The following is a 6,938-nucleotide window of genomic DNA, read 5'->3' as shown; positions in this document are numbered from 1 at the left end:
GAGAGAGATAGAAAATAGCCAAGCGTTCTCGCGTATAAGTGCGAGAGAGAAAGAAAATCGCCAGGCGGGACTTGCGTTGTTTTTCCGGCAAAGCAGGCGCATGGCGTTCCCCCGCGACCCTCTGAGAGCGGTTTGCACCCTACCCTCACTCGCCTGGGTGTGCGAGAGAGACAGAAAACAACCAGGTGGCTCGCCTTAGTGTGCGAGAGAGATAGAAAATAGCCAAGCGTCTCGCGTATAAGTGCGAGAGAGAAAGAAATCGCATGGCGTTCCCCCGCGACCCTCTGAGAGTGGTTGCACCCTACCTTCTCTCGTCTGGGTGTGCGAGAGAGACAGAAAACAACCAGGCGGCTCGCCTTAGTGTGCGAGAGAGATAGAAAATAGCCAAGCGTCTGGCGTATAAGTGCGAGAGAGAATGAACATCGCATGGCGTTCCCCCGCGACCCTCTGAGAGCGGTTGCACCCTACCCTCACTCGCCTGGGTGTGCGAGAGAGACAGAAAACAGCCAGGCGGCTCGCCTTAGTGTGCGAGAGAGATAGAAAATAGCCAAGCGTCTCGCGTATAAGTGCGAGAGAGAGAAAGAAAATCGCATGGCGTTCCCCCGCGACCCTCTGAGAGTGGTTGCACCCTACCCTCACTCGCCTGGGTGTGCGAGAGAGACAGAAAACAGCCAGGCAGCTCACCTAAGTGTGCGAGAGAGATAGAAAATAGCCAAGCGTCTCGCGTATAAGTGCGAGAGAGAAAGAAAATCGCCAGGCGGGACTTGCGTTGTTTTTCCGGCAAAGCAGGCGCATGGCGTTCCCCCGCGACCCTCTGAGAGCGGTTGCACCCTACCCTCACTCGCCTGGGTGTGCGAGAGAGACAGAAAAACAGCCAGGCGGCTCGCCTTAGTGTGCGAGAGAGATAGAAAATAGCCAAGCGTCTCGCGAATAAGTGCGAGAGAGAAAGAACACCGCATGGCGTTCCCCGCGACCCTCTGAGAGTGGTTGCACCCTACCCTCACTCGCCTGGGTGTGCGAGAGAGACAGAAAACAGACAGGCAGCTCGCCTAAGTGTGCGAGAGAGATAGAAAATAGCCAAGCGTCTCGCGTATAAGTGCGAGAGAGAAAGAAAATCGCCAGGCGGGACTTGCGTGGTTTTTCTGGCAAAGCAGGCGCATGGCGTTCCCCCGCGACCCTCTGAGAGCGGTTGCACCCTACCCTCACTCGCCTGGGTGTGCGAGCGAGACAGAAAACTGCCAGGCGGCACGCCTAGTGTGTGAGAGAGAAGAAAATAGCCAAGCGTCTCGCGTATAAGTGCGAGAGAGAAGGAAAATCGCATGGCGTTCCCCCGCGACCCTCTGAGAGCGGTTGCACCCAACCCTTACTCGCCTGCGTGTGGCGAGAGAGACAGAAAACAACCAGGCGGCTCGCCTTAGTGTGCGAGAGAGATAGAAAATAGCCAAGCGTCTCGCGTATAAGTGCGAGAGAGAAAGAAAATCGCATGGCGTTCCCCGCGACCCTCTGAGAGTGGTTGCACCCTACCCTCGCTCGCCTGGGTGTGCGAGAGAGACAGAAAACAGCCAGGCGGCTCGCCTTAGGGTGCGAGAGCGATAGAAAATAGCCAAGCGTCTCGCGTATAAGTGCGGGGAGAAAGAAAATCGCATGGCGTTCCCCCGCGACCCTCTGAGAGCGGTTGCACCCTACCCTCACTCGCCTGGGTGTGTGAGAGAGACAGAAAAACATCCAGGCGGCTCGTCTTAGTGTGCGAGAGAGATAGAAAATAGCAAGCGTCTCGCGTATAAGAGCGAGAGAGATAGAAAAATAGCCAAGCGTCTCGCGTATAAGTGCGAGAGAGAGAAAGAAATCGCATGGCGTTCCCCCGCGACCCTCTGAGAGTGGTTGCACCCTACCCTCACTCGTCTGGGTGTGCGAGATAGACAGAAAACAACCAGCGGCTCGCCTTAGTGTGCGAGAGAGATAGAAAATAGCCAAGCGTCTCGCGTATAAGTGCGAGAGAGAAAGAAAATCGCCATGGCGTTCCCCCGCGACCCTCTGAGAGCGTTTGCACCCTACCCTCACTCGCCTGGGTGTGCGAGAGAGACAGAAAACAGCCAGGCGGCTCGCCTTAGTGTGCGAGAGAGATAGAAAATAGCCAATTGTCTCGCGTATAAGTGCGAGAGAGAAAGAAAATCGCCAGGCGGACTTGCGTGTTTTTTCCGGCAAAGCAGGCGCATGGCGTTCCCCCGCGACCCTCTGAGAGCGGTGCACCCTACTCTCACTCGCCTGGGTGTGCGAGAGAGACAGAAAACAGCCAGGCAGCTCGCCTAAGTGTGCGAGAGAGATAGAAAATAGCCAAGCGTCTCGCGTATAAGTGCGAGAGAGAAAGAACACCGCATGGGCGTTCCCCCGCGACCCTCTGAGAGTGGTTGCACCTACCCTCACTCGCCTGGGTGTGCGAGAGAGACAGAAAACAGCCAGGCAGCTCGCCTAAGTGTGCGAGAGAGATAGAAAATAGCCAAGCGTCTCGCGTTTAAGTGCGAGAGAGAAAGAAAATCGCCAGGGCGACTTGCGTTGTTTTTTCCGGCAAAGCAGGCGCATGGCGTTCCCCCGCGACCCTCTGAGAGCGGTTGCACCCTACCCTCACTCGCCTGGGTGTGCGAGAGAGACAGAAAACAGCCAGGCGGCTCGCCTTAGTGTGCGAGAGAGATAGAAAATAGCCAAGCGTCTCGCGTATAAGTGCGAGAGAGAAAGAAAATCGCATGGCGTTCCCCCGCGACCCTCTGAGAGTGGTTGCACCCTACCCTCACTCGCCTGGGTGTGCGAGAGAGACAGAAAACAGCCAGGCAGCTCACCTAAGTGTGCGAGAGAGATAGAAAATAGCCAAGCGTCTCGCGTATAAGTGCGAGAGAGAAAGAAAATCGCCAGGCGGGACTTGCGTTGTTTTTTCCGGCAAAGCAGGCGCATGGCGTTCCCCCGCGACCCTTGAGAGCGGTTGCACCCTACCCTCACTCGCCTGGGTGTGCGAGAGAGACAGAAAACAGCCAGGCGGCTCGCCTTAGTGTGCGAGAGAGATAGAAAATAGCCAAGCGTCTCGCGTATAAGTGCGAGAGAGAAAGAAAATCGCATGGCGTTCCCCCGCGACCCTCTGAGAGTGGTTGCACCCTACCCTCACTCGCCTGGGTTGTCGAGAGAGACAGAAAACAGCCAGGCAGCTCGCCTAAGTGTGCGAGAGAGATAGAAAATAGCCAAGCGTCTCGCGTATAAGTGCGAGAGAGAAAGAAAATCGCCAGGCGGGACTTGCGTTGTTTTTCCGGCAAAGCAGGCGCATGGCGTTCCCCCGCGACCCTCTGAGAGCGGTTGCACCTACCCTCACTCGCCAGGGGTGTGCGAGAGAGACAGAAAACAGCCAGACGGCTCGCCTAAGTGTGCGAGAGAGATAGAAAATAGCCAAGCGTCTCGCGTATAAGTGCGAGAGAGAAAGAAAATCGCCAGGCGGGACTTGCGTTGTTTTTCCGGCAAAGCAGGCGCATGGCGTTCCCCCGCGACCCTCTGAGGTGCGCGGACAACCGCTCTCATAGGGTCGCAAGGGTCGCGGGGGAATCCAATGTTAAAATGCAATTGGTGATGAATTAAAAAGAATGTGTTTTGAAAGGGAGGTGGTGGGGAACAGGTATTTTCAACGATTTTTCACCTTTTTATGCTTTTTCACATATGTCTTGATGAAATCTGGAAAGTTTCAGAAAGTGATGATATTTCATGAAATTCTACATCGAAATTTCATTTTAGAATCTTTCGTGAGATTTTGCAACTCTGTGTGTGAAATGCTTTGAGGTTAGGTTCAGGTCTCATCCTTGATGTTTACTTTTTGCAGGCAAAGACCCCCTCGGAATGGGCAGCCAAGATGGCTGCGTGGCGCGACTGGAACTCAGAGCAGTTCGAGCACTCTCTTAAGGTTAATCTTCAGCTGTAGTTCCGAAAAAATCCACCACGTCGCGCTGCTAAAATCCGACTCCGAAATCAGTGATTATTTAAAATATCACAATAGGTATCTTAATTCTAAGACTCCTAAGTTCTAGCAGCATACGTCTGGAATCCTTAGAAACAAACGCGAGCTTTGAAAGTCTAATAATAAAAGCTGTAAATTGATCCCAGTTTCTCTTACGGGATATCTGTAAGTGCGAGAGAGACAGCTCACGGTGGGAGAGAGATATCTGCCAACTGCTGAGAGCGATCAAGCGCGATTGGTTGCATCAAGGTCATCATGCTTAACCTACTTTTTTCTGGGATCAAATTGCAGAGCTTCAGAAATGACTTTTCACGTTATTTTTAGGGTCAATAGGAAGAAGAATGTTATAGCTAGAACTTATTTATCTTCGATTTAAACAGAAATTCCTTCAACTTTTTTATAAAGCTCAAGGACTCACGTGGTGCTGTACGGACTCTAAAAACACAGCGGTGGCGCCCCCTGCGCGGAGAAATTTCTTACTTCACGCAGCTGTAGATACACCTTAACCAATACCTGCTCTAACCAGAGTTGCTAAAAGAAATTTCATCGAATGAAATTTCATGAAATTTCACAAGAAATTTCATGAAATTTCTTTTTTCCCAATGAAATTTCTTTCGACCGACAAAATGTCAAAAATGCTTATTTTTTTCTAACAGAATTTGTTTTTTTTTTAAAGAGAATAATATTCGTCAATTAGACCAGTTGGAGCGCGGTCTTCTCTCAGCTTTTCTTCTGGTCTTCTCTTACTCTTTCTCTTCTGGCAGTTCTGGCTTATCAGAGGGAGGGGAACCGGGGACCTAACTTCAAATTTCAAACTGTTAATTTCTGAAAAAAATCAGAGACAAATGAAAAAATCATTTAAATTGTTTCAAAGATAGTTCAAGATCCCTCTCTTTTGTACCAAAATAGAACGATATACTATTAGGGGGTACTAGGATTCTTTATAGTCAAGAAATTTGTTTTGCTCCAAATATGAAAGCTAACGTCTTACTTTATCCGTAAAATTTATTTTGGTGTTCAACTGGTACGGCTGTGCGCTGTGTGTTCAACCAAAATTTAGAAAAAAAAAATTCAAAATTATGTTTTTGCTGTTTTACTCAACTTTCTGGGCATTTCTAAGTTCCCTTTCACAGTTTACCACGTGCATACCATGAACTTAAGGAGATTCTAAGTTTCAAGGGTTTAATCCTGAATTCTGCGGTGTTAAATGAAATTTCACGAAATTTCATGAAATTTCATGAAATTTCATTATGAAATTTCTTTTTATAATCTTTCATGAAATTTCTTAACTCTGGCTCTAACCCATCCTATCGTCTGCCGTCTCCCCCACCTTATCTATCCAAATAATCATGTTTCAATCAATTTCCAATAATGTAAAATGAATCAGTGAGTTCGGAAACACTCCAACACGGGTTTTTTCGATTTTCACTTTTTTACGGTTTAGTAACACTTATGGATACGTAGAAGCATCTGCACGCAAAGGATGTTCGAAATTGCAATCGGAAGTGCTCGAAACAGCGACGGGAAAAGGGAGAGAATCGAAGAATTTCATTGGAAATACCAATCTTGGGCCGATCAAGGGAAACGGGTGACTATCCGATTATGCGGTTTTCTTTTTTCGGTTCAGTATACCTTGTGCCAACAAGTTATATAAATATTCAAGCGTTATTCAGGTCAAAAAATATAAATTTTTCAGGGCAGACTATGAAAAATCAGTATCTGAAACTTGGTGCGTTAAAGTCTCTAGAGTAGGTAGGTACTTTTGCGTCCTTTGGCACCAAAAAAGTTTTTCTTAAACTAACTTCTTCGCCCGCTGCGAAGTTTTAGGTGTTTCCTGAAAATTTATTTTCCGAGTTGGTGTATTTTCGAACTCACTGATTCAAATGTCATCTTAGGTACCTAATGCTATTTATGCTCCCATATTCACCCCTTGATGCCTGACTGGTAAAATTCACCACTTTTTGGATCGTTATGTACTTTTGTAGGTATGTTATCAAAAGCAGAAATGTGCAAAGATATTTTTTTAGCAAATTTTCAAGAAATATGCTAAGTGCCTCGTTACTTGAACAGGATGTTTCGCAGAAGTTAGAGTCCCTTTATAACCCAGAGTTAAGACAACTCGATTATCAGCTGACTGGCAGCCGGCCTTGGCTGGCATGGAGGCCGAAACGAGTGCACTCAAACGAACGATATTGAGGGATAAGGATAAGGAATCCTCTGATGTCTGTCATCCAAAAACAACAACATTCAACAAAAAACTGATCAAAACCTTAAAATGAGATTGATTAGTGGATAATTTCTTAATATATTTTTCATTTTGTGCGATTTAAAATAACAATTCACTCTTGATAACCCACAATTTAGTTATATTTTCATTACTTTTGTTCACATTCGAGGTACCGCCATCTTGGTGCACTCGTTTCGGCCTCCATGAGCGGAACCAATCAGAATTGGATTTTTTTTAGGCCACTTTCAGCCTAACCAAAAGTGAGTTGTCTTAACTCTGGGTTATAAAGGGACTCTAGCAGAAGTTGTACCATTGTGCCACAAAAAAAATTTATAAATTTGTGCGAATGCTGAGTTAAATTTTTAGCTTGATGGTTCATCTTCACATGGAAATATTTTTGGTAGAATTACAAATTCCACATTGAAAGTCTAGCAACACAGCTAACTTAGCAAAAGCCCTCATATTCTTGAAGTCAGGAGAGGGTAATATTTCTCCCCCCCTCCTCCTAACTAGTTCCCCAATGCTCCTGAAAACATCTCTGCTGAGCGCAAAATCCTCAAACTCATCCCTCATCATCTGGCATCCCCATGGCTCAGATATAAAATTGAAGCCCCCCCCCCCCTTATTTTCCATCACAATTCAAAATGTAAGTAGGTACGTTTAGAATTTGATTTCCAATGCCTCAGAACGCTGCGGGGCCCCCCGCACAAACCTTGTGATTTC

This window comes from Bemisia tabaci, chromosome 10 (genome assembly GCF_918797505.1).
Source record: "Bemisia tabaci chromosome 10, PGI_BMITA_v3".
Lineage (NCBI taxonomy): Eukaryota > Metazoa > Arthropoda > Insecta > Hemiptera > Aleyrodidae > Bemisia > Bemisia tabaci.
This window is presented reverse-complemented; position numbering follows the sequence as displayed.